Consider the following 12,750-nt stretch of genomic DNA (forward strand, 5'->3'; position numbering starts at 1 on the left):
TAGTTGAGTCGTAACTGAATACTATAACTTTGGCTAGAATCTTATTCGGATTCACCTTGTTATTCAGCTTTTGTACTTATTCGACTGACTTTGATTTGGTCGGTCTGATAGGATCCGTTCTAGTTGGACTAAGCTCAAACCGAACTGGTTTGATTCTGATCTGGTCGGACTGGGCTCAAACCGAACTGGTTTGATTCGGATATGGTCGGATTGGGCTCAAACCGGACTGGTTTAAGTTGACTTGTTCTTTCCTTATCAGGTAGCAATATATCATTCTCAAGGGTATCCTATTGTGTGCAGGAATTAGTTTGAATACTTAACTTTTATTGTGATTATATCATATAAATGTATTTCCTTGTAGAGTCGGTCACACCCCACCCAACCAGATCTGGTCATACCCGAATGCCTGTGGGGGTGATACACTACATAACCAAGATTCAATGACAAACCGACACAAACATATGATATAGCGTAATCCAAGGACAAGAATGAATCATGTTATAAAATCTTAAATATTAGTGTTTACAGTCATCCATTTACTAAAGTTAAAAGTTAATTAATGTTGATTGGGAAAATATCAAAGTCTAAATGAGAATAGTAGTTTGGTCGCAGCGGAAGTAATCTAATTAATTATCTACTAGAAGCCAATTCCATAAGAGAAGTCCTGATATGGGCATGAAGCTTCATGTGTATCCACTTCTTCTCCAATCGCTCTCTCATAGTAGTCTACTGGCGACGGATCCTCCATTTGAGTGGGGTCCTCATAACTTGTAGAATAATCTAAAGAAACATACATATAATGGAATAAATTCAACTAAACTCAGTGAGGTCAACTCAACAATCATATCATGCATTCGTTCACAATTTCCACGTCACACATATAAGATGGTAATGTAATTAATGACAATAATATGATAAATAAATGGTTATGATATTATGCTCCTAACTCTAACATGAAGTCTCTATGATAGACACACATTAAGTTAAACACTAATATCCTCTGGGCAGCCTTAGTCACTCTCCCTCATGGCTCTTAAGCACGACTTTTGGGTTCTTCACGGTAGTTGGGTAAAGTCATACCAATCTATGATTGGGGGTATAAGTCACCACTTTCTCACATCACCATTTGGCATGAGATTTGGCACATGTCAAGGACAACTGTAGGCCCAATGCATAGTCATACAGTCTCGTACTACATGTGGTTCGGATATCTCCCCTCATGCCTAGTGCCCGTTTGGTTCGATATCATTCCCACCTAGGAATGACATCCTCAACAAGAGGCATCTTTTGGATTCCATTCCCTAGCCCAATGGTCATCTACATTAATATAGATAAAGTAATACTGAACCCGGTTGAACCACAGTCAGGTCATAGATCCCGGTTAACCATGGCCATAGCATGGTCGGGATCGGTTCTTGGTGTAAGACCATCTGTTGCTTAAGGATGACTGACTCTACAGTTATGGATATAAACAGACCTCGAAGATTTCGGGATACATGATCAAGTCATAACAGGTAACTTCCACTACCAAAGTGGGGATCGTGCCAAGATTGGTAAATACTCCTAGTTCTGAAAGAAAGGGTAAAACCCTAAGATCAAACGATCATCGAGGGAAGATGCGAACGAATCCAACGGTCGAGATTGAGAGGTAAAATCTATATAAGCAAGAAACCTACGCACAATGAAGATATCTAAATCGTTTTCCTTCATTATTATATTCAATTCATGCTCTACAATTCTTTAGAGCCTTGTGATCAGTTCCATAATTGACTTAGACTTCGGAGGTGGCCTCCCGACCCCACGGTCGGGCCACGTTTAACACTGTTTTGCAGGTTGTTCCTCAGGGATCTAAAGGTTGAGCAAATTTTGGATGCATCACACATATATTGGACAAGATGCTCTCCATGTCCTCTCACAGGTTGGTTACCGCTCTTGAACATCCATGAATCTATTTTATGCAACTCTACCATTCAATTATGACAATGGGATGTTTGGTACTCACAGGACCCAACCACTAACATCACAGGTTAATTGGCTTCAATACCCTTACTTGAAAGGTAGTAGTACTCATAAGGTTATCTAGCCAAATACTTCTAGACACCTAGCATTCAAGCACATAGGTCTAAATGCACGTTCGTATAAGGTCACTAGGGTAATGGGCGAACCCACAACCCTAGTTGTAAGTAGAAATAAGAGAACTAAGTCTCAAACCAAATCCCACACGTTAATATATCATCAACCACAAGATTCAAAAAGAAATAGAATCAATCATACATTCTTACCTTTCATTTGCGCAAAGTCACACACAATAAATAAATATAATATAATATATATATATATATATATATATATATATATATATATATATATTATATATTTATTATTTATTTATTTATTTATTTATTTATTTATTTATTTGTATTTATATTTATATATATATAATAAAAAAAAAAAGCAAGATATCAATACTGAAATTGAAATAGCAATATCAAACATACAAGACATGGGTATATTCCTCACCTTTCAAGTTAATTACGCTCTCCAAAGTCCCACAAATCACACTAAATAGTAGGTATTTATGCTCAAAATAACCCTAATTACATAAGAGAAAGAATAAGTGTTAATTGGAAATCAATTGGGGTTCAAAAGAGGTCCAAAGTACACTTCTCAGATATGACCGGCTGAATGGCCGGTTGCATAGGCTTACAGGACCATTGAACGGCCGGTCCCCTCGCCATCAACTTAGTTTAGGGCAAAAATCCATATTTCACCTCCGATTCAAAATAGGATTGAAGCGAAACTTTGGGGGACTTCTAATTAACAGTAATGGGGTCCTACAAGTACCCACAATTCATCCCAACTAGGCCTCAAACGAAACGCCTCAAATTCGGCTCTCGCGACTGCCCTCAGGCATCTTTGAGAGGTTCAAAGTGAAATCAATCGCAACGAATTGCATAAACAGCTTCCACTATCCATGCCGCCAAACCTCCGTCATGTTTCCCTCACACCTGAACTGAAACCATTTTCCAAACCTTCCACTATCCACGCCACCAGACCTCCATCATGTTTCCCTCACACCTAAACTGAAAAATTATGAACCATTTTCCCAAAGAATGCAAAACAATCCCCTAACTTAATTTCCAAGATTTCCTTGTGAGATTCTGCAACTAATCCATGCAAGTAAGTCGAAAAATGACCATGCCAATCAATGACAAATGAAACTGATTACGTTGTGTTTCATACTTCAGTTGTGGAATCGAAATTAATCTCCAATGAGAACCAACCTGTATGGAGGGAAGAGAGTCAATTTAAGGTATCTTGGAGTTTCCGACAACAATAGCACAAGATTTCTTCTCCCCCCCCCCCCCACCACCAACTCTCCTATCTCCAGACTCCTCAAGTGGTTTTAGACAAAAAAAAAAAAAAAAAAAAACTGATTCCCTTAGAACACCCACGTCCCCCGAGCTTCTCTCTGCTCACTCATTTTATACCCATCACTCGACGACTCTCATTCTGGTCACAATCTTGTTTTGAGATCACAAGGTCATGTCATCAACGTCGATGTTTTTGATAATAAAATATAGATCAATCAAAATAGGTTATTGTATTTCACATTAGCACTTCAATATCAACGAAGAATCGGAGGAAGTCCATAAAATATTACCACTACCATCATTGTTACAATGACTATTACTATTATATATATCTTGCAAATATGGATATAGGTTGGAGACAAAAATTAGGATGATAATTAATTGTCTGTATTATCATGTGGATACAAATCTACGTGATGATATGCTAAAGATTTAGCGAAAAAAACAAATAAAAAGTGTGAACATTATTTTAGCAATCATTGGAATAAAGCTAGATGTTAGAAATTGTAACAACCATGTATTAGAAAGAACAAATTGCACTGGCACCAAAAAACAAAGGCCTTTAAATTCTGACACCCCAGTTTATCTTTAAAAAGCAAAAATACCCCACAGTTTGGACACAGGTCCAATCACTTACTTAAATGCTGTTAAATCATTGTTAATTTTTTTTCAAAATTCCAAGACTACCTTTTAGCTGTGTGAGATATCTAGATACCTTGATGAAATAAAAATAAACAAAGAGGTTGGGTTGTGAATTTAATTGAAATTACATTTTGCTTCACTCAATTCTTAAATTCACAAACAAGATTCAAATGAAAAGGTGAAGGGCTTGATACAGTTTAGCCATAGCAACGAAACCCTAGCCTAAGAGCCATTTTCATGGGAGCAAGAAAACTTTAGCTAAGATAAACTAAATCCATCTCAGTAAACCTAGACCATAACCTTGACATTTCCTAGTAGAGTGATTTAAGTGAACGATATATGCTCTCTCCATTTTCATGGTATTTCTTTGGTTTCATTTCGGATAGAGAAGAGATAGCAAGAAGACTAATCCATATCCATTGAGGAAAGACATTGACTTATTATTCAATTGGGAAGCTGCCATGAAGATTGCCCCAAACTAGATGGCATCATCTTGAGCATCTGCTTAATAAACTCAATATCATATTTTTTGTTTTTTTCCCCAATCGGAGAATTAGAAAGAATTAAAGTTGTAGTACCCATCTCACCAAAATAGAGAACACTAGTTGATTAGAAGTCTAAAACTAGCTTTCTGCATTCAGGTCGGTTGTTAGTCTAGGTTGGTTAATTGTAAATTTTCTCTATAAAAGAAAACAAAGCACCTGTTCTTGAACGAAGTTTAAAATGAGTAGTTTAAAATCATAGATCAATATAATAGATGTCTGGAGACTTGTATTTTAAATTTGAGATTGATCCCTGCAATCAGAATTTTAGAAATTATGAGATGATAAAAAGACGAGGGCTTTTTTGCTCCAACAAAAATGGCTCGAGGAGTTTTTCCTTTTGCTGGATTTGGGTCTTTTTTGTGAATTTAAGGAGTGAGAAGAGGCAAAACTTAATTTTCACTCTATTATAAATAAGGGTATGTTGGTCCTTACAGTGGTATCATTAATCATTCTTAATGGAATTGGAGCAATGTGCTTTTCAAAGATAAACTTGATTGCCGTTGTTTAAATTCTTGTGTTTTGAGGTGTTCGTGCAATTTGCTTTATTAAAATAAAAGAAAAGACATATTATAAGAGATAAAAGAGAAAGCTTTCTTTTCTATTCCTTGGGCTGCATTTGTTTGTTGGAATAAAGGTGACATGGAAAAATTCTTGAAAAAGTGTAGATTTCTTACTTTGTTCCTAAATTTCAAAATGGTAGATTGTTTGATTGTTTGGGGTGAGAAAGTGAGAAACAAACTTGTTTGGTGATATGGCACCCTAACTTTCCCACCCAAAGCCATTTTAAAACCCCACAAATTTAGTAGAGTTTTGTGGGAAAGTTTGGAAAAATAAAAAGTGAGACCCAGCAATATCATTTTTCCACAAAATTCTTTCCTTTCCTTGTCCCTCACCCCACTACACATGGAAAACACATGTTTTTTTTTTTTCTTTCTACTCTTTTTTTCAACCCCACCTTTGCAAACAAACGCAGCCTGATGGAAATTTCCGTCTTGCTCCTAAAGAAATAATAAATTAAACCAACATTTGGAAAATCAATATTGAAAAAAGAAGGACCCTTTATCGCTGTGAGTTCCATCCTCATAATATTATCATCTTCAAACGCTCCTATTATGGGAAAACCATCACGACACCATACCACTCTATGAATAGAGAGAACACATTCTACATTTCACCTTGTAATTGTTGGAAAAATAAAACCTGGTGTAATCAGGAGCACGAGATAACAGTATGACAGCTGAAGCTTCTAGGCACGTTACTATGTCGCTGTCCTTAAGACTTAATTCGCCCCTCACGGAAGGTGCTATGAGGTACCGCGAGGAACCGTCTCCCGGGATACAAAGAAGCCCAAACTCAAGGGTGTTTCCCGAGTTTTTCCTGTTGCAAAGCACAAGACAAAACTACGGAAAAGAGAAAACGAAAACCTCGGTTGTTCTTCTCTCTCTCTTGTTGAGAAACTAGAGGGGATTTATAGGCATTGAGGTGCCTCTCTTCAGCCATGACCACCGTTCGTATGGGTGCACCTCTCCCCGGGGGATACAAATGCCAACGTTCAGATCGAGCCGTTGGATCGTTCGGCCGCACGATCTAACGGTCAAGATTGAACCATCAAGATGACATTTATGGATCTACTTCCATCGCCCTAGATCTGCCGTTGATCAAAATAGACGGTTCAGATCTGATCTCGCTCGAAGCATGCCAAGTGCCAAGTGAGCCAAAAACACCTAAATTGTCACGCCCGCGCATGCCCCTCGGACCGGTACACCCTCGTGTCCCCCCCCCTAATCTTTGCACACGCATTGGCATGTATTTTGATATTAAATCAAAGTTAATAGGCAGTACCTATTAATTAACTTGGATTCCGACATCTCGGTTTCCAATGTGGGACTATATAACACACTTTCCTAAAATAAACAAAGGAAAGTTTCCGCACTTATAAATCCAATTTTAAATGAAACGTTTATTATTTTATTATATTAAAAATAATACAACAGTAATTACCATGGAATCTCAAAGTTTACCCCAAAAAAAAAAATACCATGGAATCTCAAACCCTAAGCAAGAGATATAGTTTTGCTTCCAATGTCAAGACCACCATTCAGCACCTGGTTGGTGGGTGAAGTAGATGCTGTTCCTTGGAATCTCACCTAACGCAGATTTACTTGTAGACTCCCATATTCTAGATTTTGGAAAAAGATCATCTGCACAGAACACCAAACAACAATCGCAAACAACAACCAATGTGCGATCTCCAAGATCTTCAATCTTGATCCACCCACTTTTACGGGCAATATCCAGCCGGAACACCTCAACATCATCTACTACATTCATCGACTTCTTGGAGACAAGAAACACTAGGAGGATCTCTCCACTAGACTTCAGTAGATACTGTCTGAAACCCTTTGATGAACATGTAGCAGAAGAGGAAGGAATAGCTCTTCTTACCCCTGGTATTGTCGACAGTTTTGCTTTTGAATGGTGAGGACGACTAGCTCCTACAACAACTTCGATGACTGCTAGCGTGCCTTGTAAGCTCAATGCATAAATTTTTCCTTCCAGTGCTATGGCGTTTGTAAAGTGAATAGATTGTTCATCAGGAAATGAATTTGGGCAGTCAAGAGTGCAGTTTTCCTCAGTCCAATTGTAAAATGGTGTACATCTGTCACAATGTGTCTCTCCATGAAGTGTGAAATTCAACATGGAAGCATCATGAAATTCTAAAGCAAGTCTCCATCCAGGTTTACTAATAACAAGGCATTTGGTTTTACTGATCATTTCCTGATCACAAGGAAGGGCGAGATTGTAAGGAGATTGCTGGGCTGAGCTGCAACTTCTTGCTTTTGCTCTCCTTGTCTTTGAGACACCGTTTGCTTGGTGGTAATAGAGCCAAAAGTGTTTTAACTCATTGATCAATTGCTCTGGAAGACCTACCCATCTTGCACTCCCTTCGTGATTGACGTTCCTTGGCTTCTTCTCCATGTTCTCCTCCTTCTTCTTGTTCTTCTCTCTTCTCTTCTTGGATCCGCGCTCTGGTGTCTTTTTTTCTGAAACTGATTGTTAGCAGATTCTTCACTATTATCCACAGTTATCTGGAACAGAATTATCTTTCTTACAAATGTAGAACTAATACAAACTTACCTAATGGCAACTTGAGTGGGTGACGATGTACGCACTTCATTTTATTTGAATTCATTCTTCCCTGCGAAAACTGGAGCATTCATTCACTGTCAGTATGAAACCATATGGATATTGAAAGAAACTTTTGAAAGTGTAAGCATTTAGACTATTGAATCGAACATGATAAGAACTCACTGGAATCCAAAGAAGCCAATGAAGGATGGGAACACATAAAGAGCAGATTTGATTATAAATATATAGCATCGAAGATGTCATGACTCAAGATTTTCCGGGGAAAAAAAATAGGGACACAGATAGAACATTTCCGTCCTAGAAACTTATGTTACTAGGCACAAAACGAAAAGGAAATTAAGTAATTAATATTTTATGTCAATAATTCTTATTGTGATTAAATTAAAATAGAACAAGTTCTCTGTATCTGCACCTTGAATTTATTAATGCTCCGTTCTGGATCATACTAGTTGACCTTCTCCCTTGGATACTTTTCGTTTCTTGGGTAGCAAGATTATTCTTATATATATTTTATGAAATACAGATGGTGCTTCAATGTTTTGTTTGCTAGCGACATGGTGGTGCCTGTGGTCGTCACTTTTTTATGCATGCCATGTGAATCTTTATTAAATCTCAACTCAACTCAAAACACCGAGTGCACATTATGAAAAAAAAAAAAAAAAAAAAAGGTTTTCTTGATGAATGCAACTTAAGTAAAACAAAACAGGTTTTTCATTAGAATGAACTAACCCATGTTTTGAGCGGTTGGGACTTAATAGAATTCATGTGGCATGCATCTACCAGGAGGCACCATAGGCACAACTATGTCAAGTGCACCACATAGGTAAGATTCGTGAAATGCAATAGTGATCTGAGTTTGGATTGGATTTTGCTAGGCTGGTGCGTCTGATGTGGTGATGCCTAAGGTGCTTAACATCGGATGGATGCCACACAGACTTCATTAAATCTCAATTGTACAAAAAAGCATGTGTAAATTAGACAACTTAAGTGAAATAAACTTCTCCCCCCACCCCCAAACCAAACCACTACTTTGCACTCACCCTTTACTCACAGACCCTCTTCCAACAAAGTCACCATCATCATCACCGGCTGGTGGTGTTGCATTCAGTAGCCGGAATCGTCATCTAGTGATTTTGATTTCTTGTTCTGTACGCTAAAGAACCAGTTAGATGATAACTAGTAAATCAACACCCAGCAATGTAGCCAGAATTGGCATCTCATGGTTTTGATTTACAACGAAACAAACCCACAATTTCAAACAAAACCAAATTTTTTTTTAACTCATCAGGTTTCATTTCAATCTGCCTTAGTTAAGAAAGATTGCGGTTTTGTTTCCTTGTCAGTGAGGGTTTGATATCAACTTAAACCTCAGATTAATTTCTCTTTTGGAAACCAAAGGATCTGAAAATCATGTGGTAAATACAGGCTTCAGTATGTGTAGCGCCGTTGGTGGAATTGACACAAGTGATAACATTTGCATAAGTAATATCGATTGTAATTTGTTTGTGGTCTTAGTTGATGTTTCGATAATTACAAGAAGTTTTGAAGGCGAATGTGCACCGTAAGACGTAGGAAATGCGGCACCTAAGAAAATGGAGGGATTGTTTTTGGTAAGAGAGAATGAAGGAATGGAAGCAGTGGAAGAAGTAACGAGGGAGATTTTGGAAACACAAATTTGCAAGTTCAGAGCTCTGTAAAGATTTGGTTGGACGGTTTGGTCGGATTGATGAATCCGATCAATTTGATTTGGTTTAATAATAGATTGAGTGGTTAAACTATTTAATGATTAGGATCTACTGTGAGACACATGGCATTGTTTAGTAGCTCGCCGTTGGATGGCTTCTGCTTTGCATGTTGTAGAAGATTTAAACCCCCGAATCTAACCCAATATCTGATGGAAATTTACACATCCAAATTCGAATTTGGAAGTTTATCAAATATCCAACAATAATCGTATCCAGTAAACTATCCAATTATTGATGGCTAATTGTTATTTTCTTTTAATTTTTGATTTCCGATTTCCAATTACAGTCTGAATCCGGTTATTAACCTTTTTTAGAGAAAAAATTGTTTAATACTGTACTCTAGTTGGATAGATTTGTATCAAGATATTAGCCGATCCAATAAGCAATTATGCAAATTAGGATCCGGTTGCTTAAATGATGGATACGGATTTCTCCCGGTGAGAAAATTTCTAGATTTGGACACTCTTAAACGAATATTAATACAAATTTGAAGGCAGATTTCGACCATTCATTTACAAGTTTACCATGGATGTGCTTCTAGTATAGTGGTTACAGTCTCTTATGTAGAGGCAGCAAGTTCAAGGAGATCATGAGTTTGAACATTCGCCTCTACCACACCTTCCCCCTTCCCGCAGGACTACGGTCCCGGTCGCTATGACTGATTGATGATGAACAAAAAAGAAAGAAAGATGACCACCCCATTATTAGACACACAGCTTATATTATCTCCCTGTTACAATAAGGGTATATTTCTTTTTCTTGGGAGTTGGTGTTAACGCTGACATCCTTCGGTTAGGTTGCTAACCCCTCTCTCTCTCCCTCCTTTAAATATATTTCTCTTGCTGATTTATAGAAGAAAAAAAAAAGAATATATATATATTAAGATGCTTGTGGTCGCCTGCTAAATTTTGTGGAAGGAGACCATGAAACATAAAGTGAAACTCTAAATCAATCACAGTTTCCATAAACACATGCTTAGATTGATACAAATATAACTAAACACACATTAATACATCAAACAACACAGTAATTCAATAACAAAATATAAAATTTGTCTACCCAAAAAAAAAAAAAAAAGTAAAGATTTGTGCCCTGATTAAGCAGCAGATATTCTTCTGCTTCCAACATCAAACACCCACCATTCGGCATCTGGAGCAAGGGTGAAGTAAATGCAGTTCCTTGGACACTCAATACCATATTGTTTTTCAGACAACCGTTTTATCGTTCTCGAATAATGATCGCTTGGACGGGAAAAGAATACTTTACAACAGTCGTGTTCTACAATCAGAATTCGATCTCCAATACTTTCTTTCTTGACCCACCCATTTTTGCTGGTAAGATCCAACCGGAACATCTCAATATCATCAACTACATTCATGGACTCCCTGGACACAAGAAACAATACTAGGATCTCTCCGTCTAATTCCAGCAGATATTCTCTGAAACCCTTTGATGAAGAAGAAGGAATGGCTCTTTCTACACCTGGTACTATCGACATTTTCAGTGTTGACTGTTGAGAATCGACCACTGCTAGTGTTCCCTGCAAACTCAATGCATATGTCTCTTTTCCAAATCTTATGGCATTTGTAAATTTGAATTTTTCATTAGAGGATGAATTTGGGATGGTAATGGTGCAGTTTTCTTCAATCCATGTGGCTACAGGCCAATAACTCCACATGTATTCCGGGCATTTCCCTATAGGAGTTCTGGGTTTGGTTTTACTGAGGTGTTCCTGATGAGGAAGAGCAAGCCAGTATGGAGATCGCTGGGCCGAGCTGCAGTCTCTTGGTGCAGCTCTCCAAATCTTGGATACGCAGTCCATATGGCATCTGTAGTCTACTATCATGTAGTATTTCATTGCAGTGGATACTTTCTCAGGAAGAGCTGTCCTTGGTTGAATGCAAATATCAACCTCTTTGTTGCAACCGATTTGAAAGTCCCTTTTCTTCTTTGCCTTTCTCTCCTTTCGTCGAAGCTTCGGCATTTGAGTTTCTGCAACCAATTATCAAATTCATACCCGTTAGCTACAGCTAGCTTTATACAGAAGAAACACAATAACCTAAAGAGGGTACTCAATCAATGAAAGATTTATTTGTAAGGGCAGAACATTAAGAACTGACGATATGGAAGCTCACTCACCTGTGGGCTCGATAAGTATGTTGCACAGGCACTTCATTGATTTGAATGAAGATGATGTGTGTGTTAGAGAGAGAGAGAGAGAGAGAGAGAGAGAGAGTCAGAAATGGGGAGAGAATGAAAATTATAAAAGTTGGGCTATACGTGGTCTTTAAGAAGGTTGTATTGGTATCACACATCCATTGTTGACTTTGAAGGTGTACCCACCTCGAAGTTTCCTGTCCTTGGATGCCACGTCTCCAAAATCAGACATTCAGGGTGAGAATGAAAATTTTAAAAGCTGGGCAATACGTGGTCTTAGTTTTCTGTTTCCACAGAAGATTGCAGCCTGCAGCCTCCGTCGCCATCTTGACACGTGTATAAATAAAGAATTGAACGGTTCAAATTTTTTTTTTGGTAAACAGTGCTTCATTCATTAAAGAAAGAAAAGTACATACACACAGCTGTATGAAAACACAAGGTTCACACCGAACCAAGGAGCGGAAAGCGACCAAACTGTCATACATGCAATAGACAAGGTCATCCTGAGTAAGGGATGGGTCAAGCCCAATTTACCCTTAGAAATAATTCTGCAACAAAGACAACACCAAATAAGCACCGACACCCACATAGGGGAACAAAATACATGCCTCAAGGGCGGACAGACAACACGCCTCAAGGGCGGACACAGACACACAACATGCCTCAAGGGCGGACACAAAAGTCATTCGGTTGTCGCAGTGGTAACATCAAAAGTGCGGAGGAGGGTCAGATATGCCATCCTGCGCTGCCGTAAAGGCGTTCAAGCTTGCCGCAGGGAGACTTGTATCCAGATTTGGAGTTTCTCGGCGGTGTTCACCAACAATCGCTGCAACCAAAGAAATTATTAGTTATTTTAAACTGACCGAAAGGGAAAAAAGAAGTACTGCAACCAGGGAGAGAGAAGAACGGCCGGAAAAACAAAACAGATCGAAGTAAAAGACTACAGATCTGGGTGTCTGAGCAAAAAGCAAGAGGCTTTTTTTTTTTTGGGTTCCTCTAAGTCGTTCACGGGAGAGAGTCAGAGAGGGGAGTGGGGGAGTAGAACAGGGGTGGGGTGGAGATGGATAAGACAACAGAGAGGCAGAGAGGGCAGACGGGGGAGTTCTTCTTCTCTAAAACCGGTCACGGGAGAGAGGG

The 12,750-nt window shown here is 38.4% G+C and overlaps 1 long non-coding RNA gene across 1 annotated transcript; it reads right to left on the reverse strand.

Moving 5' to 3' along the window:
* Positions 1–6,897: 6,897 nt before the first annotated feature.
* LOC149029469 (uncharacterized) lies at positions 6,898–7,976 on the reverse strand. Its single transcript, XR_016172497.1, has 3 exons — positions 7,874–7,976; positions 7,700–7,769; positions 6,898–7,611 (listed from the first exon to the last, which is right to left on the reverse strand). It is a non-coding gene; the product is annotated as an uncharacterized LOC149029469 (long non-coding RNA).
* Positions 7,977–12,750: the final 4,774 nt, after the last annotated feature.

The sequence above is a fragment of the Hakea prostrata genome, chromosome 1, assembly GCF_041222555.1.
Source record: "Hakea prostrata isolate BN-2017 chromosome 1, UWA_Hpros_2, whole genome shotgun sequence".
In the NCBI taxonomy this organism is placed as follows: Eukaryota; Viridiplantae; Streptophyta; class Magnoliopsida; order Proteales; family Proteaceae; genus Hakea; species Hakea prostrata.